Raw genomic sequence first — 27,675 nt, 5'->3', positions numbered from 1 at the left:
AAAAAAAAAAACTACAAAATGTAAGTGAATTCAGATAGAAGGCTGGGTACATAATGTATAAAATCAGCAGCTTTTTTATTTACACATGACAAACAGAAATAAAATAAGACACTTACTCCTTAAATGCAAACTGTATAAGAAACTTTTAAAAATCTACACACCAAAGAAGGACTTATAAAGGCGTCCCTGTTGTGGCTCAGTGGTCATGAGCCCAACTTGTATCCACAAGGATGTAGGTTCGATCCCTGGCCCTGCTCAGGGCTAAGGATCCAGCGCTGCTGTGAGCGGTGGCGTAGGTCGCAGACACAGCTCAGATCCCACGTTGCTGTGGCTGTGGTGGAGGCTGGCAGTCGTAGCTCCAATTTGACCCTTAGCCTGGGAACGTCCATATGCCACGGGTACGGCCCTAAACAAGCAGAAGAAGAAGAAGAAGAAGCAGCAGAAGCGGACGAAGCAGCACTTCCAAAATAACAGCTGGAAATTGGCCAGATGTCCATTAATAGTAGAAAAGCAAAACTCTCTGGGGTTTACTCGGTAGAATACTAAGTGGCAAAGAGAATCTTACAAACACGATGTCCCGTACGCACCGTGAGTCCTATAGGAAAAGCACAGACACCCAAAGAACAGACCCGTCTAGGCCCCAAGGGCCAGGATGGGCTTCTTGGGGAGGAAGTGGCTGGAAGGGAGACGGCAAGGCAGCCCCTGGGGTCTGGAAACGCTCTGTCTCCACATCTCGGTGCTGGCTACACGTGTGCTCAGGTTGTGAAAACGCATCAGGCTGTCTCTGTGCATTTTCCTCCCGAACACACATTTCAGGAAAAGTCTTGAGCACGTTGCGGCTCAGCAGTCGCGAACCCGACTGGGATCCATGAGGACTCGGGTTCGATCCCTGGTCTCTCTGAGTGGGTTAGGGATCTGGCATGACCATGAGCTGCGGTGTAGGTTGCAGATGTGGCTCAGATCCCGCATGGCTGTGGCTGTGGTGTAGGCCGGCAGCGGCAGCTCTGATTCAACCCCTGACCTGGGAACTTCCATATGCCACACCCTGAAAAGCAAAAACAAACAAAAAAAATCGATGTGAAAAGGAGTTCCCACTGTGGTACGGCAGGTTAAGGATCCACCATTGTGTCTGTGGCAGTGAGGGTTCAATGCCCAGCTTGGTGTGATGGGTTGATGATCTGACATAGGTCACAGCTGTGGCTCAGATCTGATCCCTGGCCAGGAACTTCCATATGCCACAGGTACGGTCATTTTAAAAAAAAAAAAAAAACCAAGTGAAGAAAATTGTAATTGCTGAGAAACATAAAAGGAGTCATGAATAAAAGAATAAATACTTATTATTTTAACAGGAAATTTTAATATTATAACCAAGTCATTCTCCATAAATTAATCTATATATTTGATCTGAACAAATATACCAAGAAGATATTTTAAGTAGCTATGCTGATTGTAATATTTATACAGAAAAAAGAGATGCATAAAAATAGCCAAGAAAATGTTTAAAAGAAAGGGGACTAGATAGCAAACCAATTATAAAGTTATGATCACTCTAACAACTAACATAGCAGGTGAAAACCCAACAGATAAAAGAGTAGAGCCCCCAGAAAGAGAACTAAACACATAAAAGACAGCACTTAAATTTGCTTAAAAATGTATTATTCCATAAAAGGTATTAAAACAATTATGTAAGATCTAGGAAAATGAAAATCGTATCTCTACTTCACCTCCTACTCTAAAAATAAATTCCATACCGAATAAAGACATAAGCAAAACATAAAGACACAAAATGACTAAAAGAAAACAGAAACGTTAAACAATATTGGGGCAGAACAGTTCTTTCCAAGCAGGACACAAAATTCAACAGCTGAAGTTCTCTGGTGGCCTAGTGGTTAAGGATCCAGCACTGTCACTGCCGTGGTGCAGGTCACTGCTATGGCACAGGTGCGATCCCCAGCCCGGGAGCTTCCACATGCCATGGGCATGGCCAGAACAAAAATTCAGCAGCCCACAAAAAGAAAAGATTGATAAATTCAGTATTAAAGAAAAGAAGCATGTAAAAGGAAAAAATCTGCAGGGCAAAAAAATTCAATAACAACGTCAACTGATAATTAAGAAAGAACATAGTTCCACGTGAGGGACGGCCACCTGTCCTGCCTGACACGGCGCTCTGACAGACAGACTGTCTTGTTTGGAAGCCACAGAAAATGACACAACACTTGAACATTAGAGCTGAAGTTCCAGAGGCAGGTGCCAGCGGGCTAAAATGACAGGCTCCTGAGAAGAGGCAGAGACAAAATGCTCAGGGAGTCTGAGGTGACTACAGGCAACTCTGCAGAAAAAGTCACACCTGCCAGTAGGGCCATCATGAGAAAGACAACAAAGAACCGGTGTTGGTGAGGATGTGGAGGAAAGGGGGCCTCCTGCACTGTTGGTGGGACTGTACACTGGTGCAGCCACTGTGAAAAGCAGTACGACGGTTCCTTAAGAAATTAAAAATAAAACTGCCATGTGATCCAGCAATTTCACTTCTGGGTTATCACCCAAAGGAAACAAAATGCGGTGCAAAGAGACGTATGCCCACCAAGGTTCCCGCAGTATTACTTACAATAGCCAAGGTGTGAAACCTAAGTGCTCATCAAAAGACAGCTGGGTAAGGCGATCTGAGACGCACACATACACACGCCAGCCGGGAAAAACGAAAGTCTTGCCTTTTCGTGACAGCATTGCTGGATCTAGAGGGTATATCATGCTTAGTGAAATAATCGGACAAAGACAACTATTACATGGTCTCATTTATATGTGGAATCTAAAAAATAAAACAAACAAAAGAAAATAAAAGCAGACTCGCTGGTACAAAGAACAAATGGGTGGTTGCTAAGAGGGTGGGGGTGTGATGTGAAACAGGCGAGGGGGGGTCCTCGGTGCAAATCTCCAACTGTGAGATAAACAAGCACAGGATGTGATACACGACAGAAGGAACATGGTCAATAAAACCGTAATAACTTCCTGTGGGGACAGATGGCTACGGCACTTGCCGCGGTGATCATTTCGTCATGTGGGCAAGGGTCACAGCACCATGTCATACACCCGAAACTGACATAACATTGTACACCATTACAACAAAAACAATAAGACGAAAAATTTCACCAACATAAGAGCTCCTAAATATACAACACAAACTTTGACATAACTAAAAGGACAAAGAGCAATAAAACAGTAGCAGGAAACATGGATACCCCACCGTCAGTGACAGACTGAACAAGACAGAAGACATGAAAGGAAGCAGAGGACTCCAGCAACACAGTCTAACAACCAGGTCTGTCAGACAGAGACAGAACACTCTGCCCCCAAACAAGAGAGCGCAAATTCTTCTCAAGTGCACATGCGAGTGTCCGGAATAGACCACATGATAGCCCACAAGACAAACCTCAACAGCTCTAAAACAACAGATATCATATGAAGTATCTTCTCCAACCACAACAAGATGAAATTAAAAACCAAAAACAGAAGGAAAACTGGAAAATCCATAAATTTGTGGACAGGAAACACACTCTTTGTTTTGTTTTTCTTTTCAGGGCCACTCTGTGGCACATGGAAGTTCCTGGGCTAGGGGTCAAAGCGGAGCTGCATCTGTGACCTACGTCACAGCTTGTGACAAGGCCAGCATGAGACCCGGGACTGAACCTGCATCCTCATGAATATTAGTCAGACTCTTAACCTGCTGAGCCACAACAGGAACTCCCAAATTAACATACTCTCAGACAACCAATGTGTAAAGAAATCACAGGAGAAATTAGAAAATACCTAGAGACAAATAAAAATGTGCACACAGCATACTAAAACACATCGGATGCAGTGAAAGCAGTTCTAAAGGGGGGTTTTTAGCTCTAAACTCATACAAAGGAAAAAACGATCTCAAATTAACAAACCGACTTTACACTTCAAGGAACCACCAAAAGAAGAATGAATGAACTAAACCAAAAGCTAGCAGAAGGAGGGGCATCATAAATTTAGAATAGAAATTAATAAAAGAGAGCATAGAAAACCAATAGAAAAACTGATAAACTTCTGCTGGATTACCTAAAAAAGAAGACAGAAGGCTCAAATAACTAAAATCAGAAATGAAAGGGGATATCCCAAATGACGCCACAGAAAGAAAAGGGATTATACAAGAATACTGTGAACCAGTGCGTGCCAACAAAGTGGCCAACCCTGAACAATGGATGGTTTCCTGGACATACACAATCTACCACAACGGAAGCAGGAGGAGACCAAAAATCTAAAAGAACAGTAACTCGCAAGGAGACTAAACCAGCAATTTAAAACCTTGTGTCAAAGAAAACCCTGAGACTAGAGGAAGAGGAGGCACAGTTCAGATTCAGCAGAGCCAGCGCCACCCTGACCCCAAACCACATACACAACGAGAAAAGAAGACTAAACACCAGTACCTCTGATGAACACAGCTGCAAAAATCCTCAATAACGTACTGGCAAACAACCAAACCAGTTCTGAAAACAAGAACTGATCAGGATGACTCACACTCCCTGATTTCCGAACGAGGGTCAGTAATCAAAGCAGCGCAGCGAGGTGCAAGGCAGTCAGCTGAGAGCAGAGACGAGGAAGAAGTCACAAACAGCACCGGGTCCTGCTCGCTCCACACACACACGGAAGGCGTCCACGGGGATCCGCTTCTCGACAACCACAGAAAACCGGGATTCGAAAATCGCAGACTTCCCAACACCAGACCTGTCCCCGCGACTGGTCAGCTGATCTTAGCAAGAAGGAGGAGAGGCTGAAGCGCGGCTGGGATAAAGCAATTCACGATTAAGAGGCAGATTCGCAAGGAAGACAGAACCTTCCTGAAGCTGAACTCCCCACCGCCAGGGTCCTGGCCCTTCGGCCTGCTCAGGCGCCCGTGCCAGAAGGCACCTTCTTTGCAGCCTCCAGATGGGACATCCCCGAGCACCGAGGAACGCGAACACCAGGGGAGACCCGGCAGCGTGTCCACGAGGACGTGGGTTCTATCCTCCCTCAGGGGTGAAGCGTCCGGCGCTGCTGCACGCTGCAGCGTCAGTCACACCTGCGGCTGGGATCCGGTGTGGCTGTGGCTGTGGTGTAGGCTGGGAGCTGCAGCTCTGATTTGACCCCTGGCCTGGGAACCTCCAGATGCCACAGGAACAGCTGTAAAAAAAACCAAATAAATACAAAATATATAAGACAAATGTGGGGGTGTTCCCGTTGTGGCGCAGTGGTTAACGAATCCGACCAGGAACCATGAGGTTGCGGGTTCGGTCCCTGCCCTTGCTCAGTGGGTTAAGGATCCGGCGTTGCCGTGAGCTGTGGTGTAGGTTGCAGACGCGGCTCGAATCCTGCGTGGCTGTGGCTCTGGTGTAGGCTGGCGGCTACAGCTCCGATTCGACCCCTAGCCTGGGAACCTCCATATGCTGCAGGAGCGGTCATAGAAACAGCAAAAAGACAAAAAAAAAAAAAAGACAAACGTGGGAGCCTTACAAAGAGAAGATGACAACCCTACAGGTATAACAGCTACAGATTTTTGCAAACAAACTTCTCTCAGTAATTATGAGGATAAAATACAAACTGGCACAAGTACCAATCTGACTGGTGTAGCCTCGCCTCCTCGCCGCGTAGAGAACACAGTGCCCCACCATGAGAGGGCGCACGTTTGTCGAAAGACACGTGGAAACGCTGATGAAGATTCGCCGCATCCTGAACCAGATCCATTTTTGCGCGAGCCCTCAAAATACGCCGTAAAATGTAAAAGCAGGTGCGACTCATCCACCCAACACAGTTCATGAAAAGTCCACCAAAATAAAGAAGAATGTGTACAGAAGAGACGGATATACGAAATAAGCCGGATACAGACTATGCCCGCCCTGGGGTCGGTTCCATCCCGGGAACGGTGAACGCTGACGGGCGGGCGAGAACTGCGCGCTGCTGCCGTGAGAGAGAACCTTCGTGGGCCCTGGCACCCTCCCCGCCAACTGAAGACCGCGACCCGGCATCTTATTCAACAAAGGGGAAGCCTCGTGGGTGCCCATGGCCAGCCCCGGGCAGCATGTGGGGCGCCAGAGCATCGCACAGGTCAGGTCAGAGCAGGGCGCCACCTCCCCTCGGGGCTGCAGGTCCACACGCAGAAGGCCGGGCCGCCCGGCTCCTGGCCTCAGGGACCCAGAGCAAGGCACCCCTGCACCCCTGCCTCTTCTCAGCTTGCTACACGTTCTCCCAGAATAACATGCACGTTGACTGGCGTTTTCGTCTAAAGGATCTCACGGCAACAGCGCTCTGCCCTCTGGAAGGCTGTCCAGGCCTCGCAACACGGGCTCAATATTTTAAGAATTCTAAACTCTATCTTGGAAAATTCAGAAGAGAAATCGGGACACAAGGAAGACACCAAAAGTGCAGCCAGAAGTTGCTAAGGTACAAACCTGTCCTTTTTTTTTTTTTAGGCCACACCCACAGCCTGTGCATACGAATGTTTCAGCAAAGATTTAAGTGTCCCACTGATTTGACGTGAAAATACTGATGCGGCCAGAGGTGACACAAACACGTAACAGGCTGCCTCACGAGGATGCGCCTCACACCCGGGTGGGTGCGTGTCATTAATTAAAGGAGAATGTGAGCTCCTGTTGTGGCTCGGCCAGTGAAGAACCCGACGAAAATCCACGAGGATGCAGGTTCGATCCCTGGCCTCGCTCCATGGGTTAAGGATCCAGCGTTGCCGTGAGCTGTGGTGCAGGTCACAGACGCGGCGTGGATCCCGTGTTACGGAGGCTGTGGCTGTGGTGTAGGCCGGTGGCGACAGCTCCGATTGGGCCCCTAGCCTGGGAACCTCCAAGTGCTACAGTGACGCCCTGAAAAGCAAACAAACAAAGCAAGTCTCAAGCAGCCGCCATAAAGGAAATACTAAAACACCTTTCTCTCCTCCCTTCAGAAAATAAAATTATAAAATTGTTACCGTATGAAGAGGTGATCAAAGACTATGGGGACAAAAACACCGTGGGAAAAAGGGTCATGCGGTGGGGACGGCACTGAGGCAGTTTTAAAAAATGAGGTTATTTTCCCAGATGTGTTCGTGTTTCTGGTATTTGTCACGTCTTTAAATCTGTGACTTAGCGTGGTTTCTTTTCTTCTTCTGATCGTTAACTCTAACACACGCAGAACCTCTCTAGATGGGGCCTCCAAAATCAGAGGACGTCTACAGATCTTAAAATCAGGAGTTTCAGCTTGAGACGGGGCCAGATTCCATTTCAGCCAAGTGATGCTTCTGCACCCAAAGCAGCGGGCCACGCGGCGCCCTCTGGTGGCAGATGTGAGTACGGGCGCGCCTGGGGACAGGGGGCCGACCCGTCCTCCAGGCCCGACTCCCGCCTCCTCCGGGACGACGCTGCCAGTGAAAAAGCCAAATGGGCAACAGACGAACATCGGGGCCCAGTTTAAAGCAAGTTCTCCAAAAAGCTGACGCTGTGCCCCCGAGCTGTTCCAGGGCCCGGGGAGGGCAAAGGCAGGCGGACACCTCTGTGTAGAAACAGACCGCCCACCCCAGCGGAAGCTCGGGCTCCAGAACCTCTCGGGCCGGGATGCAAAGGCTTCACCTTCCCTTTCGGCTCCACTCCGCCTGGGCTTGGGGGCGCGGCCACAGCAATGCAGGATCCGAGCCACATCTGTGACCTACACCGCAACGCCGGATCCTTAACCCTCTGAGCAAGGCCAGGGATCGAACCCACAACGTCATGGTTCCTAGTCGGATTCGTTAACCACTGCGCCACGACGGGAACTCCTAGATTTTAATATACTTACATTTATATTAAAATACAAAAATCTTTTCGAATTGATCCCCCAAAATCATACTTGCAGGAATATAAATCATACAAAAGATGCGTGAAACCTCTTAAAGACGTATAAAATGAAAGTTACAAGACAGAATTGGAAGAAATTAAAGAGGATTTAGTACATGGGAAGCTAGCTCACATTCACGGATCTGATTGCCCAGTGTTGCAAAGACGTCCATTTGCCAAAAGTCAAATCCCAGCAGACCTTTAGTCTGACAAACTACCCCGAGGAGGAGTGCTGGTGAGCATTCTTCTCCTGCTCACAATCTCGGGAGAAAGTCTTGTGTTTCCCCTCTTCCTCTGGTGCCTGCTGTCACGTTTTCTCAGAAGAATACAGGCATTCAGTCACCACGAGTCTCCTGCGTTTCCGGGCATCTCTTGAGAGAGATGCCGGCTGCCTTTTGTCCTAAATCATCTTTACACGAGTCTTTGTGGAGCGACCAGCCCGGGAGACGGAGCTGTGTCCCTCGCAGCGAAGAGCAGGCATGTTTGCTGCCTGTTATAGAAGACGCAGCTTCTCAAAGCCCAGGGCTCCGACCTGTAAGGGACCTCAGCGTGCGCAGGCGGCATATGTGCCACCCTGTGGGCACCGGAGCGCGAGGAGCTGGCGTCAAAAGGTGGGTCCCTTGTCTACAATTGCACTGTGAGCGATAAGCACCTCTGTCTCTGACCCAAGAGCCTCGGATCTTTCACCAAGATGCGTGGAGCGGAGACAGTCTAAGCTGTGGTTTGCAGCTCAGACACGTCACAGTTCGTGAGCTTCACCATGTAAAAAGGCTCCTTCCTTCTGCTTTTCTGAGAGCGTTTTAAAAGATGAACGGGTACTGGGTTTGGTTTAAGGCTCACTGTGAATTTGTTGACACGACCTTGGGCTTTTCTCCTCTGCTCCACCGCTGCGGTTAATGACATTGATTCTGTTTTCAAAGGTTAAATGAACGTTGGATTCCTGGGGTGAAACTTTGCGAGAATTTTAAAACGCCTGTGCATCATTTCGATTTTAAAAAATTAAAATTAATTTTTATGAAGCAAGTAATACAATTAGTATGAAAAAATGGAATTTAACGGTCTTCTAAATAAGCTGAAAGGAACCAGATTTGGGGCCCTGGGCTTGCTTACTGCATGCCACCCGCTTCCGCCACACAGGTGGAGGCCAAGAAGCAGACACCCGGGGATGTTCCCTGGACTCTGCTGGGGTACAGACCCGGGCCAGCCCATCCAGTGCCGCTTGTGATGGCAAAACGGCAGCTGACCGGTTACAAGGGATGCCAAGGGAACGATGACCAGGCAGAGCCGGGGACCTCGTTACAGGGACCAAAAGAGGGAAGACACTAAATTTGGAAACTAAGAAAGCAGATGCTGCCTGAGTCAATGAGAGGACAGGACAAAGAGAATAAACACAACACAGACAGGAACCAGGAAGTGACCGTGTGCCCAGTTCGCCCCTGACCCTGGCAGGTATATAGAGGCCCCCGGCCCAGGAGGCGCCACACCTGAGCCCCTCCCCTCTCTCTGCACCTGCTCCTCTGACCGACTCCACCCTCCACTCACCAGAACCATGAGCTGCTGTGGCTGTTCCGGAGGCTGTGGCTCCAGCTGTGGGGGCTGTGGCTCCAGCGGCTGTGTGCCCGTCTGCTGCTGTGTGCCAGCCTGTGCCTGCTCCAGCTGTGGCAAAGGGGGCTGTGGCTCCTGCGGGGGCTCCAAGGGGGGCTGTGGCTCCTGTGGCTGCTCCAAGGGGGGCTGTGGCTCCTGTGGGGGCTGCAAGGGGGGCTGTGGCTCCTGTGGCTGCTCCCAGTCCAGCTGCTGCAAGCCCGTGTGCTGCTGTGTGCCAGCCTGTGTCTGCTCCAGCTGTGGCAAAGGGGGCTGTGGCTCCTGTGGGGGCTCTAAGGGGGGCTGTGGCTCCTGTGGCTGCTCCCAGTCCAGCTGCTGCAAGCCCGTGTGCTGCTGTGTGCCAGCCTGTGCCTGCTCCGGCTGTGGCAAAGGGGGCAGTGGCTCCTGTGGGGGCTCTAAGGGGGGCTGTGGCTCCTGTGGCTGCTCCCAGTCCAGCTGCTGCAGGCCCGTGTGCTGCTGTGTGCCAGCCTGTGCCTGCTCCAGCTGTGGCTCTTGTGGCTGCTGCATGCCCAGCTGCTGCCAGTCTGGTTGTTGCCAGTCCAACTGCTGCCAACCTTGCTGCTCCCAGTCCAGCTGCTGCAAGCCCAGCTGTTGCCAGTCCAGCTGCTGTGTCCCCATTTGCTGCCAGTGCAAGATCTGAGCTGCTGATCCAGACCTCACATTATTCCAGCCAATCCAGGCTCCCTGGCCATGAGTGGTGACACATCCCAAACCCCAGGACGCAGCCTGCGTCCACCCCTCCAGGAGTGACGCAGCGGAATCTTCAGGACCAGAGATCCTCGTCCACACTTGCTGGTGGAGAAGGGGTCCCCTCCGCACTCGTCGAGCCAGTTGAGGATGCACTACCACACTCACAACCCGGGAGAAGCTTCCTCCTTGACAGCTGGGCTTCGCCACCTGCAGGCTCTTCGGGGCTACGTGGCAGAAAGCCCCCCCCGACCCGGCTCCGAGTGGGGATCCTTCCTGGCCTCTTCCCGCTCAGCCTCCATTCTCAGACAACCTCAGGGCTGGTGCTGAGCCCCGGAGCCTGGGGGCCCAGATCCCCTAAACACCCTTCCCTCTCCCTTGACTCCAGCTCGTTCCGATTCTTGGTCTAGCAAATTCTACTCTGGACTTTGTGAACCCTCTAAATAAACAAATCCTCAACACCAAGCTTTGTCTCACTGTGATTCCTACAGCCTTTCTCAGAAGAAACGCCCTCAAGCTCTGGGGCACCATCATGGGCGTGGAAACCAGGCCAGACCCACTGGCAACACTCACTGCACTTGGTACCAGCCCAGCTGTTCCCTCTGCCCCTGGAGTTCTTGGTATTTGTCCAGAGGAAAGGATACTGACCGTTCACAAACGTTATGGACAAGGCTGGTTAACACAAAATTATTCATAAGAGGACGAGAATGGATATATACACGCACACAATGGAGTATTACTCAGCCATAAAAAGGAAGGAAATAAAGCCACGTGCAGCAACATGGATGCACCTAGAGATTCTCATACTAGGTAAAGTCAGTGAGACAGAGAAAGACAAATACCACAGGATATTGCGTATATGTGGAATCTAAGATATGGCACAAAAGAACCTGTCTACGAAACAGAAACAGATGCACAGACAGAGGGAACAGACTTGGGGTTGCCCAGGGACGGGGAGTTTGGGTTTAGCGGACGCAAACTATTGTATGCGGAAGGGAGAGACAACAAGGGCCTCCCGTGCAGCACAGGGAGCTCCATTCAATATCCCGAGATAACCCGTAACGGGAAGAATATGAAGAGGAAGGTGTACATGCGTCGGAATCACTCTGCTGAAGAGCGGAAATTAACACGGCCTTGTACGTCTATTACACTTCAGCCTTTTCCAAAAGGGGATGAAGTTAGCCCCCGCCTAAAGTGAATGACTGCATCTTGTTTCTATGACACAGGACATACCCTTTAGGGGGGCATTCAGGCAGCCAGTACCAATGCTCGGGGGACACCTGCACATTGGGGGTACAATGGGGTCTTGTTATTATCCAGTAAAAAACAGCCGGGGTGCAAAGGGTTACAAGCACATGACCACAAGCATGTGTGCCCAAGAGACGGGTGAGGTGAAGTTCCCTCAGCATTTTTAATTTTAAAAATGAAAATTACAAATAAAGTTTGTGACCCATAACTTTGCGAAACAGGCAGAATTGGGACACGGTGTGCATCCTTTATTCCGAGGTGGGTGGTGGTTACCCAGGTCCAAGAATTCAATGAACGGTAAACTTTTAAGGTAGGAACACTTTCCCACCTCAAAAAAAAAAAGCAACAGGCTGAGCTATAAGGAAATTGTGCACGTCCTTAGGTCACACAGGAAGAAGCAGATCGCATGGAGCCCAGTGTTGGACATACGGGGAAAATCACTGGCCTGGTCTCACCAGATACAGAAACAGGTGCCTGCTCACCTGGCTTCCTGAGACGAGCAGGCACCCGTGGTGCCGGGCCTCGCTTTTAGTCTTTTCCGGGTATGCTGCCCCTGCAGGAACGATCGGTGTCGTCCCAACAGAAGAGCTGAGACGCTGCTTCGGAGAGACCTGGAACCGTCTGTGCGACCTCGTCCTGTCTCCCGCAGACGCAACGTCAGGAGAACCTTCGGGGGCACCAGACCGGCCCAGGCCAGGACCCCGGCAGGAACCGCAGTCTGTGCAGCCACGAACCCCAAGGGTGGTGGGTGTCGGGGGGCTGCAGAAGGACGGGGGTGTCCCAGGGGCACCACGGAAGCCACTCGACTCAGGAGCTCCAAGCCAGCTCTCTGCGCTCACCACCAGCCAGGTCAGCTTGTAGGGAGCCCGAACCGACAGGGCAAGAAGAGCTTTTCAGGACACGGCACGGGGCCAACCGAACACCTACGCACTGAGGTGTGAACCTGGGCCTCGCGCCACCCCCCACACAAAAGCGAACCCAAACCAGGCGCCAGACTTTCAGAGCTAAAACTACAAAACTCTTAGAAGAAAGCATAGGTGTCAATCTTTATAACCCGAGGTTCGGCAAAGAAAGCTTGGATGACGACGCCAGAAGTGCAAGCAACAAGAGGAAAACGGATAAACTGGACGTCAGCAAAAGGCAAAACAGCTGCGCTTCTCCGAATACGCTCCCATGAAAGCAAAACAACCACCACCCAGCAAGGGCGAAAATGTGTGCAGATCCTGCATCTTAGAAAAGGCTTGCTTGAAATATGCGTCTTTTCGGCAGAGGGTGATGGCCAGTGATTTCCTCTCGGGAAACTGAAGTAGAGGGACGCGTCCTCGACTTGACAAAGAACAGCTGCGAAAAGCCGACAGCCAACATCACGCACAAGGGGAAGAAACTCAGAGCCATCCCGCAGAGGCCAGAAACGCGGCAAAGCTGTGCTCTCTCTCCGCTGCTCCCCAGCGTCCGGCTGGAAGCCCTCGCTGATGCCACAGGACAAGACAAGATTGGCGGAAGGAATAAAACCGCGTCTGTCCACAGACGGCATGGTAATCCATGTCCAGCGTCCAGGGTAATCCACACCAACAGTAACGACAAAACTCCTGAAACCAACGTGCAATTAGAGCAGGGCTACAGGATACACGCCCGGTGTGCAAGTCAGTCGCTTTCCTACGTGGCGGCAACGAACACGCAGAACTGGAAATCCAAACATGGGAACCTATACGTGAGCACCCCAAAACCGCACCTGCCTAGACATGAACCTATACGTGAGCACCCCAAAACCGCACCTGCCTAGACATGAACCTATACATGAGCACCCCAAAACCGCACCTGCCTAGACATGAACCTATACGTGAGCACCCCAAAACCGCACCTGCCTAGACATGAACCTATACGTGAGACCCCAAAACCGCACCTGCCTAGACATGAACCTATACGTGAGCACCCCAAAACCGCACCTGCCTAGACATGAACCTAACAAAATATGTCCAAGACTGTATGGGGAAACTATGAAACACTCAGGAGCAGGATCAGAGAGCCACAGACAGGAAGACTCGAAGGTGTAAACATGCCAATTCCTCTAAACTCGGTCTGTGGTTCATTGCGGTTCCAATCGAAACTCCAGGAGGTTATTCCGTGGTTACCAACAAACTGAGGCTAAAGAGTCAACACAAGGTTGAAGGAGAAGAACTAAGCTGCACGGCTGACATCAGTCCAATGGAAGACCTACGTAAAGCTCCGATAACCAAGAAAGTGGGGTATTGGTGAAAGAAGGAGAAACAGATCAGCAAAATAGAGAAGCCAGAAATAGACCCCCATAAATACGGGCAATTGATCTTTTTCGTCGTGGTTGTCTTTTTTCTAGGGCCTCACCTGCAGCATCTGGCGGTTCCCAGGCCGGGGGTCCAATCAGAGCTGCCGCTGCCGGCCTACGCCACAGCCACAGCCACGCGGGATCCAAGCCACGTCTGCGACCTGCACCACAGCTCACTGCAATGCTGGATCCGTAACCCACTGAGCGAGCGCAGGGATCAAAGCTGCGTCCTCACGGATACCGGTCAGAGCTGTTTCCTCTGAGCCACGACGGGTCAACTGATCTTTGACAAAAACGCAAAGGCAGTGCAGCAAAGGCGGTCTTTTCAACAAACTGTACTGGAACAGCTGAACCCCCACAGGCCAAAAAAGGGACTCTAGACACAGATCTTATACCTTTCACACACACGCACACACACATTCAAAATGAAACACAGACCCAAATGTAAAATACGAAGCCATAAAACTCCTGGAAGACAGCGTAGGAAAACCCTGGGGGACCTTGCGCGTGGCCGTGATTGTCCAGGTGCAACAGCAAAGGCACAGTCCTTGAGAGAAACGACTGATGAGGAGAACTTCGTCCAAAGGAAAAACTCCCGCTCCGTGAAAGACAAAGTCGAAAGAATAAGAGAAGTCACAGACTGGGAGGAAGAGGTGCAAAGACGCATCCGGGAAAGGACTATCGTCCAAAACAGAAAGAGCTCTTAACTCATCAGCGATGCAATAAACAGCCCAACGTCAAGAAGAGCAAAAGACCTGAGCAGACACCTGGCCAAAGACGAGGCACAGATGGCACCAGCATAGGAAGAGGGGCTCAGCACCGTATGCCATTTCACAAATGCAAGTTCAAAAGACAGCGAGATGTCATCACGCACCTGTGAGGGCGGCCGAAACCTGGAACGCAGATGACGCCAAGTGAGAGCGAGACAGAAACGCCCACCATTGCGGGCGGGAACACGAAAGAGGACGGCCACTTTGGAGGACAGCTTGGGGGTGTCTTGCAAAACGAAGCACACCCTCCCCCTCGCACTCCTTGGAATTGACCCAAACGAACTGAAAGCTTACGTCCACGCTAAAACTTACAAATGGATGTTTACAGCAGCTGTATGCATGGTTTCCAAAATAAAGAGGCGACCCAGGCGTCTCCAGGAGGTGGACGGGCCAACAAACTGCGGTCCAGCCCAGCAGTGGCTGTCACTCAGCACTAAGAAAATAAGCCACCGAGCCATGAAATGACATGGGGCAAGAGTGCAAGGGTCCCGGGCACCTCGTGCTCAAAAACGGTGAAGACGAACCGAAGGGCTCCGGCCATCGGGACTGCGGGGCGTGGGGACAGGGGAACACCCGGGCTTCCCAGCGCTCGCGCCGAGCTGCTGCCTGCTTTCTGTCACCGCGAGAAACGGTCTAGTGGTTCCTCTAAACATTAAACGTGAAACCAAGTGGGACCCTGCAGGGGCTTCAGTTCAGGTCCCCTCCCCACGTGCCCCACCTCCTGTCTGTAGCAAGGCCTTCCCCAAGTTCCAAAGAGCAGACTGAATCAGAGAAGTGAGAAAATGCAGAAACAAAGGACGAGGGTCAAGCAAGACGCTGTCACAACTGCTGAGCCATCAGACAAAGCTGAGGACCTGGTCCCTCCTCCAGGGCCATAGGGCACATCCCGAGCCGCGGCCTTGGGCTGTTTTGCACAGACGGACGCCCCCACCTGGTGGAAGCCGTTGACTGCATGCTGACCCCCAGCCGGGAGACCCCAGACCAGCTGGAACCAGAAGGGGAGGACCGAGAGTCTCAAAACACCACCTGTGACCTCACCACCAACCAATCGGAGATTGGGCGCGAGCTGATCACCCCCCCACCCCACCTCACACGGTCTGTAGAGACCCCTCCTGGAAGCCGTGGGGGAGTTCGGGGCTGAACAGGAGCTGCCCGCGCGCCTTGCTTGCCCCCCACTCCCGAGGACACCTGCAGGAGATGCTGCATTGTCCTTCGCCCCAGCCCGGTGTCACTAGATGGGCTCGGCTGTGCGCTGCGCCGAGTTTGGTTCGGTACCAAACAGAATTACCACACGACCCATCAATTTCGCTGCTAGGTACACGCTCAAAACTGAAGCAGGGCCTCCAACGGGTATTTGCACACCCTCATGCTGGCGGCGTGGTCACAACTGCCAAAGGCGGAAAAACCCAGGTGTCCGTCCAGGTCTGCACACTCCCTTTTTCTCGTATCATCTTCCGTCATGGTCCCTCCAAGAGGGTGGACGTAGTTCCCTGTGCTGTGCAGCAGGAGCTCATGGCCTGTCCACTCTAACTGGAAGGGTCTGCACCTGCCACCCCCACACTCGCATGCACCCCAGGCCTTCTCCCTCCCCTTGGCAACCACGAGTCTGTCCTCTACGTCAGTGAGTCTGCTTCTGTTTCGCAGACGCGCTCACTTGCGCCATGTTTTAGATTCCACGGATACGTGATATCAGATGGTCTTTGTCTCTCTCTTTCTGACTCACTTCACTTAGTCTGAGAATCTCCAGTTGCATCCGTGCTGCTGCCAATGGCATCATTCCATTTTTTTATGGCTGAGTAATATTCCAGTGTGTGTGTGGGGGGGGGGGGGTGGGTGTGTATCAATCTTCTTACAGAACTAGAACAAACTTTAAAAATTTGAATGGAAACACAAAAAAACCAGAACAGCCAAAGCAATCTTGAAAAAGAAACACAGCACTGGAGGAATCGGGCGTCCTGACTTCAGACCGCACTACAAAGCTAGAGGAGCCAGGAGTCCATCGACAGAGGAACAGAGGGAAAAAACGTGGCCTGAACACACGATGCAGTATTATGCAGCCCTGAGAAGGAACGCAGTTCTGACACAGGCTGCCACGTGGGTGAGCCTCGAAGACACTGACGAAGCAAGCCAGACACAGAGACGAGCACTGCTGCTACTCCACCGTCACGAAATGTCTAGACTGGGCGGATTCACAGAGACAGGACGCAGACCCAGACCACCGGGCTGGGCGAGGGCGGTGGGCGTCCGTGCTCAGAGGGACGGCGTTTCCGCCTGCAGTGGAAACATCTAGAAGCGGAGAGCGGTGATGATAACACAACTGCTCCCGAGAGATCACACACTTAACGTGCTCAAGCCTCTGCTCTGCCTGTTACACCGTGATGCCGCGGTCACTTTAAAATGGCAGCTGGATGTTAATAAACCACAAATGTTGTTAGAAATGGAGACGCGGAGGAACCCCGAGGAGAGGGAACCCCAGAACTGGGAGTCACAGGGCCGCTGCCCCCTCAGCTTGCGCCACGGGCCGATGCCCGGAGAGCAGGCGCTTCAAAGGCACATGCAGGCAAGGGAGGCCTGGGCTTCGGGCGGCGCCCAGTAGGGACAGGAGCTCACGCCCAAGAATGGCGAAGGTCCTAGGCCTAGAAAATGCCAGAAATGTAAGAATTCTAGAAATCACTTTCCATTAATAACTACAAAACAAAATGGCAAGAGGTTAAATTTAGAAACAGGATAAAGAGGATGCTGGACGGAGCCAATGAGAGGCCAGGGACAAGCACCATGTGCCCACACACACACACACACACACACACACACACACACACACAGTGTGCCCCGGAGCAATGGCACAAACAGGAAGTAGGAAGTCAGTATGTGATCAACCTGACCCTGGCAGGTATATAGAGGCCCCCGGCCCAGGAGGCACCACACCTGAGCCCGTCTCCTCTCTCTGCACCTGCTCCTCTGACCGACTCCACCCTCCACTCACCAGAACCATGGGCTGCTCTGGCTGTTCCGGAGGCTGTGGCTCCAGCTGTGGGGGCTGTGGCTCCAGCGGCTGTGTGCCTGTGTGCTGCTGTGTGCCAGCCTGTGCCTGCTCCAGCTGTGGCAAAGGGGGCTGTGGCTCCTGCGGGGGCTCCAAGGGGGGCTGTGGCTCCTGTGGCTGCTCCCAGTCCAGCTGCTGCAAGCCCGTGTGCTGCTGTGTGCCAGCCTGTGCCTGCTCCGGCTGTGGCAAAGGGGGCTGTGGCTCCTGTGGGGGCTCCAAGGGGGGCTGTGGCTCCTGTGGGGGCTCTAAGGGGGGCTGTGGCTCCTGTGGCTGCTCCCAGTCCAGCTGCTGCAAGCCCGTGTGCTGCTGTGTGCCAGCCTGTGCCTGCTCCAGCTGTGGCAAAGGGGGCTGTGGCTCCTGCGGGGGCTCCAAGGGGGGCTGTGGCTCCTGTGGCTGCTCCCAGTCCAGCTGCTGCAGGCCCGTGTGCTGCTGTGTGCCAGCCTGTGCCTGCTCCAGCTGTGGTTCTTGTGGCTGCTGCAGGCCCAGCTGTTGCCAGTCTAGTTGCTGCCAGTCCAGCTGCTGCCAACCCTGCTGCTCCCAGGCCAGCTGCTGTGTCCCCATTTGCTGCCAGCGCAAGATCTGAACTGCTGACCAGAGTGACTCCGCTCTTGAGCTCCCGCGGCTGTGACCCATGAGCCTTGTCCTCTTCAGCAGGAAAGGCGTCGCCTGGGGCTGTGGGTCCCGACCGAGCCGGGCACCTACCTCGTGCTCTCTTCCCGTCTTGCATCCCCTCCCACCCAAGACTCCGCCTGCTGCCCTTTCTCTCATCTGCAGCTCGTCGGCTGTGAGCCTGAAGCAGCCACCTGCTCCCTCACTGAGCTCCAAGGACCCATCGGTGCCGTCAGGGCCAGAGACCTCCCCGGCTCCCACTCCCCGTCACCTCCCTCCTCCACCTGCAACGCCCCCCCAGTGGCGGCTGGTTCAGGACCCCCAGGAGGCAGCCAACACCCCCGCCCTGGGGCGGCCCTGGACCCCCAGACCGTCTCTCCACGCCCAACACCCGCCCACTCCGTCCTCTGCGCACCCAGGTCCCCCCAGACCCCAAGTGCTCTTAAATAAACACTCTCTCCGACACAAGCCTCGGGCTCACTCTGACTCTGTTTTACTGCCTCGTAGACGAAAAACCAGGACACACTCCCTGCGAGCGGAAACCCGTGACGGGTGAGGGCGTCTACAGATGTCCTCTCGGAAGGTGTCCTAAAGGAACAAGTCCTGGCCGCGCCCCAAAAGCGGGTGAGCCGGCGGCGGCGGGTCCTTCCGGGCAGAAGCGAGGCCCTGGGAGCTCCCCGCAGGTACGGCGGGTGACCTGGCGATGGGGGAAAGTCACACCCACAGGCTGGGCGCAGGCGGAGCACAGACACCCGCGCCGTGCTGGCACCTGAAAGGCCCCCTTGTCCGGAAGGGCAGTCCTTCCTCGGCCTCCGCGTGCCAGGGACCCCGGGTAACGTTCCTGTGCGGCTGCCCCGCTGGGCCCGTCCTGCTCCGACGCAGCCCAGGACCCGTCTCCCAGGGGACTCTGCGTGTGTCTCACTTTGCCCACCGGCCAGGACACCCTGTCCTCCGATGCCAGGCTGAGTCCTGACCCACTGTGAGCCGTCACCAGATGACGCCAAAGGGACCGACGAATCAAGAAAGGCCACAAAGCGCTTCGCAGTCCGAGGACAAACAGCCAAAGAAAACGTCCAGACGCGGAGGCAGCTGTCTTTGGAGGGCGGGCCGCCGATGCAGCATCTGCAGTATCTGCCTCCTGCTACCACTGCCTCGTTTTCTTTGGCCACTCTCTCTGCTCGCAGAAGCTCCCAGTTCAGGGATCGAACCCATGTTCCTGAAGTTCGGGTTTGTCTTCTTTTTTTTTTTTGCTTTTTAGGACGGCACCCACAGCGTATGGAGGTTCCCAGGCCAGGGGTTGAATCGGAGCTGTAGTCGCCAGCCTACACCACAGCCACAGCAACACCATGAAGTTCATTTTTAAATGTCATGTTCATTGGAGTTCCCGTCGTGGCGCAGCAGAAACGAATCCAACTAGGAACCATGAGGTTGCGGTTCGATCCCTGGCCTCGCTCCGTGGGTTCAGGATCCGGAGTTGCCGTGAGCTGTGGTGTGGGCCGGCAGCTGTGGCTCCAATACCCTTAGCCTGGGAACCTCCCTTTGCCTCGGGTGCAGCCCTAAAAAGCAAAACAAAAAAAAAGTCAGCAATAAGCCCCAATGGCACCGTTTCGTAAAATGTTACAGATTCTCGAGACTCAGAGCCCTGGCAACCACACTCCCGCGCCGAGTAAGACACGAACCCTCCCCTGATGCAGAAACTCAAACAACGCGGTGGCTTTCTTGGGTTCCTGTGTACCCGCTTCAAAAACACCAAGAGCAAACACCCTGGGATGGTCTCGGAGAGGCACGTGGCTCTCGACTCCAACACCGGGGCCGGGGGCGCACACGCCCGTCGGAACTGTGCGCCCACCTTCTTGCCAAGAGACCTGACCGTTTTCACCAAAACACAAGCCCTCCCAGCAAGTGGACGTGGTAGGTCTGCCTTTAGGGAACTTCAGGCTCACACACAGGGAATGTTTGCAGGTGCAGGACCACGTAACACACACTAGGTTCCGTCCTTGGGCCTGCCCCACCCCCGACCACCACCCGACCCCCCCTCCACGTATGTGCCCCAAATGCGCGTAAGAGCCGTTTGATGTTGTTCGTAACAAAAGCAGGACCTATGCCGCCCGTTCCCCTGCATCCACGGTTATCCCTAACCGAAGCCTCGGGAAATGTCTCCAATTCCACGGCCGTGGCAACCTAATCTTTAAACAGGTATTAGTACTGGTTTCCACTGTGGTGGTACTTTTTTGCCAATGCTGACATAAATATAAAATGTGTGTGTTTATGGATTTTTTTTTTTTTGTCTTTTTAGGGCCGCACCCACAGCATATGGAGGTTCCCAGGCTAGGGTTTGAACCAGAGCCACAGCTGCCAGCCTGCACCACAGCCACAGCAACGCCAGATCCAAGCCACATCTGCGACCTACACCACAGCTCACAGCAATGCTGGATCCTTAACCCGCTGAGTGAGGCCAGGGATCGAACCTGCGTCCTCACGGATGCCCGTCAAATTCGTTTCCACGGAGCCACGACGGGAACTTCAAACTGTGTGTGTTTATATTTTACGTTTTGCCGTTTCAAAGCCAACTGTACTGATGTCACCTAATCGTATCCGGTGTCGCTCTCAAAGTGAAACCATGACAACTTCATCTCCAAGAACCACGCAGAAGGGCGGCCTCTCCCCAGTCTCATCAGCAGGAGGGGCATCGCGTGCGCGCTGATTTTTTCCAGACCAGAGGATCTAACCCACCTCCTTCCTGGTTAGTTTGCTTTCATCTGCCTGCCAGAGCCTTTGCTCGCTTTCTCACACTTGATGGAACATTTCACTGGCTCTTCACTGAACCGCCTCTTTTCTACCCAGCTGTGTGTTTTCTTCCGGTAAATTTGTACAAGCTGATGTTTTATGGATGCTAGAACCGCTGGACGACCCCGGCAAGCTTCCGGGAAACAAGGTCGCTATACAAACCTGGACTACGTATCTGTTCACATGCAAGGAACCATCTGAAAATGAAATTAAGAATGCAATTCCAGGAGTTCCCGTCGTGGCGCAGTGGTTAATGAATCCGACTAGGAGCCGTGAGGTTGCAGGTTCGGTCCCTGCCCTTGCTCAGTGGGTTAACGATCCAGCGTTGCTGTGAGCTGTGGTGTAAGTTGCAGACGCAGTTCGGATCCCGCGTTGCTGTGGCTCTGGCGTAGGCCTGGGGCTACAGCTCCAATTCGACCCCTAGCCTGGGAACCTCCATATGCCGCGGGAGCGGCCCAAGGAAAGGCAAAAAGACAAAAAAAAAAAAAAAAGAATGCAATTCCAGGAGTTCCCATTGTGGCTCAGTGGTTAACGATCCCAACTAATATCTGAGGACGTGGGTTCGATCCCTGGTCTTGCTCAGTGGGTTAACGATCTGGGGTTGCTGTGAGCTGTGGGGAAGGTCGCAGACCTGGCTCAGATCCTGTGTTGCTGCGGCTATAGCTCCGATTCGACCCCTAGCCTGGGAACTTCCATGTGCCGAGGTGTGGCCCTAAAAAGACAAAAAAAAAAAAAAAAGAATGCAATTCCATATACAACAATTTCACAAAGAATAAAGATACTTAGGAATAAATTTAACACAGGAAGTGTGAGGCTAACACCCGGAGAGAGAGGAAACACTGTGAAAAGGAATTAAAATCTAAATAAACTGAAAGCCATCACATGTGCTCATGTTTATGTTTACGTGCTCCCCAAATTCATAGGTTGAAACCCTGACCGCCCCCCGCGTGGCTGTGTTGGCAGGAGAGGCCCCTAAGGACGTCACCAAGGGTAAGTGAGGTCCTAGGAGTAGCCCGCCTCCCATGGGATGGGTGTCCTTACGAGACGAGGCAGCAGAGAACTCGCCCCTCCCCCCCTCTCCCCCTCCCCCCTTCCCTCCCTCCCCTTCCCCCCTCCCCCCTTCCCTCCCTCTCCTCCCCTCCCTCTCCTTCCCTCCCTCTCCCTCTTTCTCTCTCCCTCTCTCTCTCTCTCTCTCCCTCTCTCTCTCTCACTAGAAACGGAATCTATAGGCACCTTGATCTTGGACTCCCGCCTCCAGAAAACAAATGTCTGCAGTTTAAGCCCCGGGTCTACGGTATTTTGCTCTGGCAGCTCCAGCTGGGAAGCCAAAGTTCATGAATCTGATGACCTGACACGGCTAGGCTGGCGGACCTTCCCTCAGCGATCTGCAGGTCAGTGAAACCTCCGCCAGCATCGAGGCTGGCTCCTGGAGCTGGTTTTAAAGCGCGTAGGGGAACTCAAGGGACTAGAGCCACCAAAAGGGTCTTTCGAAAGAGCCAAGTTGGAGGACTCAGGTTCCCTGACTGCAAAGCTACTGCAAAGCTACTGCAATGCAGACAGCGCGGTGCCGGCATAAAAGCAGACACACGGATCAATGGAGCAGAATCCAAAGCCCAGAAATACCCGCTCATGCATGGGGCCGGTTGACTTTAGGTCAATGGGGACAGGAAATACCCGCTCATGCATCCGGCCGGTTGACTTTAGGTCAATGGGGACAGGATGGGCTCTCCAACAAGTGGCGCCCGGCCCCGTGGACGCCCACGCGCAGGGGAAGGAGTGCAGCTTCACCGCACGCCCTCAAGAAGGATCAAGGTCCTACTTTGAAGATGTCAAAACTACAAAACCCGTAAAGACACAGGGTGAGTCTCTGCGACCTCGATTTGACAGTGGTTTCTTAGGACACCAAACACAGACAACAGAAAACAAATTAGAGACATTATACCTCACCGAGATTTAAAACGTCGTGCGTCAAGGGATGCTATCAAAAAACTGAAAAGAGGGAGCCCCACCTAGCAGCCATGAGGACGCGGGTTCGATCCCTGGCCTCGCTCCGTGGGATACACAGAGAACCCTGACAACTCAATTAAAAATGCGATAACACAATTAAAAACGCAATTAAAAATGCGAAGCGAGTTCCCACTGTGGCGCGGCGAGTTTAGGGTCCAGCTTTGCCACAGCTGTGGCGTAGGTCGCAGCCGCCGCCTGGATTCGATCCCTGGCCTGGGAACGTCTACATGCTGTGGATGCGACCGAAAAAGAAAAAAAAAAAAAGTGGGCAAAGGACCCCTCATAGATGCCCTGAAGACGATGCAGACGCGGCCACCAAGCACGTGAAAAGACTCGCAACGCCGTCAGTCCCCAGGGAACCGCAACGCAAAGTGGCAAGGAGCGAGGACGGCGCGCCCGCCGGGACGGCCCTCGTTTAAGAGTCAGGGAGGTGAGGACGAGGACAACGCGGGCCCCGCGGACTCGGCCGCCGGGAAGGGCAACTGCCCAGCCCCTGCGGAGACCCATGCGCTCTTCCCCCAGAAGCTAAACCTCCAGCCGTCGGAAGGCGCAGGGACCGCCCTCGGTACATGGCAGAGAAACGGACGCGTGTCCACACGGAGGCTGGTGTGCAAACCAGCACAGGAGAGGAGCTCCCGTCGTGGCGCGGTGGGTTAAGAACCCGACCAGGACCCATGAGGATGCAGGTTCGATCCCTGGCCTCGCTCCGTGGGTGAAGGACCCGGCGTTGCCCTGCGCTGTGGTGTAGGCCACAGATGCGGCTCGGATCCGGCGTCTCTGTGGCTGTGGTGTAGGCCGGCGGCTGCAGCTCCGCTTCGACCCCTAGCCTGGGAGCCTCCATATGCTGCGGGAGCGGCCCTAAAAAGACAAAAAGAAAAGGAAAAAAAAAAAAAGTTCAGTGGAGAAAAAAATGAATCTAGACACAGACCTTATACCTTTTTCCCCAAAACTAACCCAAAGTGAATCACAAACATGAAGCGCAAAACTATAAAACTCCTGGAAGGTAACAGGAACATCTGGTGATTGTGGGTTCCGCAGCAGACACAGCAACGAAAATACAATTTGCAAAAGAAAAAGGGACAAGCTATACGTCATTAAAATTAAAAACATTTGCGAGCCCCTGCTCGGGGATGCAGGTCCAGTCCCCGGCACAGTGGGTGAAGGATCCGGCATGACCGCAGCTGCGGCTCAGGTCGAGACTGCGGCTTGGGTCTGCTCCCCGGCCTGGGAACTCCCTATGCCGTGGGGTGGGCAAAAAAGAGACAGAAAAACATTTTTTTGCTCTGCAAAAGCACTGTTAAGAGAAGGAAAAAACACACCACAGCCCGAGGGGAAGGAAATTTTAAAACCTTTTCAAAGCGCACACATCACACACAGGACTGGTATCCAAAACATGCAAAGAATTGTTAAAACTCGACCATAACGACCATGATGATACAAGCAACTCGGTCTAGAAGTGGCCGCAGATCTGAAAGGACGCCCAGCCAAGGGGATGTTCAGATGGCAAAGAGGCACCTGAGACGCCGCGCCGCGTCCTGTGCTCTTAAGCATTTGCCCGTCAGGACGACGCGAGAACCGCCACACACACCCAGCCCCACCCCCGGCGGGGATGCCCGATGGATGCCCGATGGGGCAGCCCCTGGGAAGACGGTTTTGCATTTCCTTACGAAGCACGCGCTCGCCGTCGGATTCACTCCTCGGGGCTCACCCAGGGGAGTGGGAGACTCGTGTCCACACGAAAACCCACGCGCGGATATCCACGGCAGCTCTGCTTCCTGTCGCCAAAACCTGGAAGCCACCGAGATGCTGTTCGGTACATGAACGGATAAACCGGGTGCATCCATCCAGTGAAAGATTACTCGGTACCAAAAAGAAATGAGCGTCAGGCCACGAGAAAACAGAGGAAACGCAAGCACACGACATGGTGTGGCTCCTGCCACCTGCCACCCGGCAAAAGGCAAAGATGTGAAGAGAGTGAAAAGATCGGGTTTTGGAGTTCCCATCGTGGCGCAGTGGGTAACGAATCTGACTAGGAACCATGAGGTTGCAGGTTCGATCCCTGGCCTTGCTCAGTGGGTTGAGGATCTGGCGTTGCCATGAGTCGTGGTGTAGGTTGCAGATGCAGCTTGGATCCCGCATGGCTGTGGCTCTGGCGTAGGCTGGCAGCTGCAGTTCCAATTCAGCCCCTAGCCTGGGAACCTCCATATACTGCAGCTTCACCCCCAAAAAGTGACAGAAAAAAAAAAAGAAAAAAAGAAAGACTCGCAGGTTGAAATCAAAGTTGGCAGCAGAGGAGAGATGTTACATGTTCAAGTGCCGTCTTCTAAAAATCCCCTCAAAATTTTACATCTGAGGAGAGTTGCAGGTTTCCTAAATATTAATCCACAGAATCCAACAGGGCAGCAAAATAAACACAGGCTATGACCGACCTGGGTTTATTCCAGGCAGGCAAGGACGGTTCGATATCAGGAAACCTCGTCAAGCCAACGGCTGTAGACACAACTGCCTGCCTGTTTGTTAGGAAGCCCTGAGATAGGCTATCCAAGCACAGGGCTGCAGACGAGTCCTCAGCTTCGCTGCGTAATTGAGTAAAAGGCTAACGCCACCAGCAGAAAGGTGCGGCTCTGCCAAGGTCATCAAGTCATTTGCAGGATTCCTTTTCGGGCCGGAATCAGAGGTAGAGCCGGAAAGCAAAGGGGAAGAAAAGGAGAGGCCTCCTCAGGCAAAGGGAGGCGCTCCAGCCAAGGACAGCGGGTTGGGGCCCGAGAGGAAGGCGGCCAGCCGGAGCCAGGGCCCAAGAGGGTTCAGGAGCAGGGACAGCTGGGACGCAGGCTCCGGTCTTCCTTCTCGGTCAAGTAACCCTCTGGCGCTCATTCCGGGGCTCAGAAACCACCCCTTCCCCAAAGGAGCCCGTCTCAGCCGCGGCGGGGTGACTGGAGAGGAACCCGCCTTTCGCCCTGGACCCCGGCTGAGGAGGGGGCAGGGCAGCCGCTGGGAGAAGTAGCCTCGGGAGGAAGTGTTCCAAGTGGAGAAGGGACAAACAGGCCCCAGAGACACTCCCGAGGTTTAGAAGGAGGGAAGGGGCTTCCCTCTAAGACCCCAAGGGGGGACAGGATCTTTACAGGAAAGGGAACACCCCCAACGCGGACAAAGGCACAGGGAAAGTGGGGCGAAAATGCACACATACTTATTCATGCCTAGAAATCCAACGCACTGTCACCTCCAGTTTTTTCTCGTTTCCAGTAAAGACCACGTTTAACCTGTAAGAAGAACCCTGTCAGGGAGAAGCCAGTCGGCAAAGGCAAAAGCACCTGCGGCCTCTGTCATCCAGGGGTCACCTGAGGTCAGTAGAGAGGCCAGGTGACTGGTGCCCTGGGGCCTAATTTGGGGTCCCAAGCAAGGGGGAAAGGACAAGCGGGAAACAACACAGAGGGGCTCACCTGAGCGAGGAGGAAGGAAAGCACGAAGGGGGCTTCGAAAGTAGCATAAACGTCACAAGCAAGTGACCTGCCCCCAGCACCTCCCTGAGCCTGGCGGGTATATAGAGGCCCCCGGCCCAGGAGGCACCACACCTGAGCCCCTCCCCTCTCTCTGCACCTGCTCCTCTGACCGACTCCACCCTCCACTCACCAGAACCATGGGCTGCTGTGGCTGTTCCGGAGGCTGTGGCTCCAGCTGTGGGGGCTGTGGCTCCAGCGGCTGTGTGCCTGTGTGCTGCTGTGTGCCAGCCTGTGCCTGCTCCAGCTGTGGCAAAGGGGGCTGTGGCTCCTGTGGGGGCTCCAAGGGGGGCTGTGGCTCCTGTGGCTGCTCCCAGTCCAGCTGCTGCAAGCCTGTGTGCTGCTGTGTGCCAGCCTGTGCCTGCTCCAGCTGTGGCAAAGGGGGCTATGGCTCCTGCGGGGGCTCCTGTGGGGGCTGTGGCTCCTGTGGGGGCTCTAAGGGGGGCTGTGGCTCCTGTGGGGGCTCCAAGGGGGGCTGTGGCTCCTGTGGCTGCTCCCAGTCCAGCTGCTGCAGGCCCGTGTGCTGCTGTGTGCCAGCCTGTGCCTGCTCCAGCTGTGCCAAAGGGGGCTGTGGCTCCTGTGGGGGCTCCAAGGGGGGCTGTGGCTCCTGTGGCTGCTCCCAGTCCAGCTGCTGCAAGCCTGTGTGCTGCTGTGTGCCAGCCTGTGCCTGCTCCAGCTGTGGCAAAGGGGGCTGTGGCTCCTGTGGCTGCTCCCAGTCCAGCTGCTGCCAACCCAGCTGTGGCCAGTCCAGCTGCTGCCAGCCCAGCTGCTGCCAACCCTGCTGCCTCCAGTCCAGCTGCTGCAAACCCAGCTGTGGCCAGTCCAGCTGCTGCCAACCCTGCTGCTCCCAGGCCAGCTGCTGTGTCCCCATTTGCTGCCAGTGCAAGATCTGAGGCTCTGAATCCAGACCTTGGGTTTCCGACAGTTTGGTGAAACCCGTATCTTGTGCTTTCCCTGGACTGGCTCCTCCCACAACCCTGGCTCCTCCCACAACCCCCCCCACTCACCCCCAACCTTCCCCTCCTCGCTGGCGCTGGGGTGCAGGTGAGGCTCAGCGCTTCCCCCCCACCCCACCCCGGGACCTGTGTTTACCCTCCTCACTTGGAAGACGTGTATTTTCCAGTCACTGGAGACGCATCTCCTCCAAAGCAGGTGCCAGCCGACCATGCGATCAGCCCTTCCGACCCCTGCGGGGGCAACTTCTGCTCCCCGGGGCTGCCTGAGAGCCCACAAGGCCAGGTCCGTGTTCTGAGTGATGGCCGGGGACCCC

At 53.9% G+C, this 27,675-nt stretch overlaps 1 long non-coding RNA gene across 1 annotated transcript; it reads right to left on the bottom strand.

Moving 5' to 3' along the window:
• Window positions 1-1,340: 1,340 nt before the first annotated feature.
• Window positions 1,341-27,675, bottom strand: LOC146405009 (uncharacterized). Its single transcript, XR_014836551.1, has 3 exons — window positions 26,539-27,675; window positions 26,096-26,168; window positions 1,341-6,872 (listed from the first exon to the last, which is right to left on the bottom strand). It is a non-coding gene; the product is annotated as an uncharacterized LOC146405009 (long non-coding RNA).

The sequence above is a fragment of the Sus scrofa genome, chromosome 2 (genome assembly GCF_054392235.1).
Source record: "Sus scrofa isolate SSC_HxYL_T2T_F1_AM1 chromosome 2, Sscrofa_HxYL_maternal_Yorkshire_Landrace_v2.0, whole genome shotgun sequence".
Taxonomy (NCBI): domain Eukaryota; kingdom Metazoa; phylum Chordata; class Mammalia; order Artiodactyla; family Suidae; genus Sus; species Sus scrofa.
The sequence above is the reverse complement of the archived record's forward strand: the minus strand, read 5'-3'. Positions and strand labels throughout refer to the sequence as shown.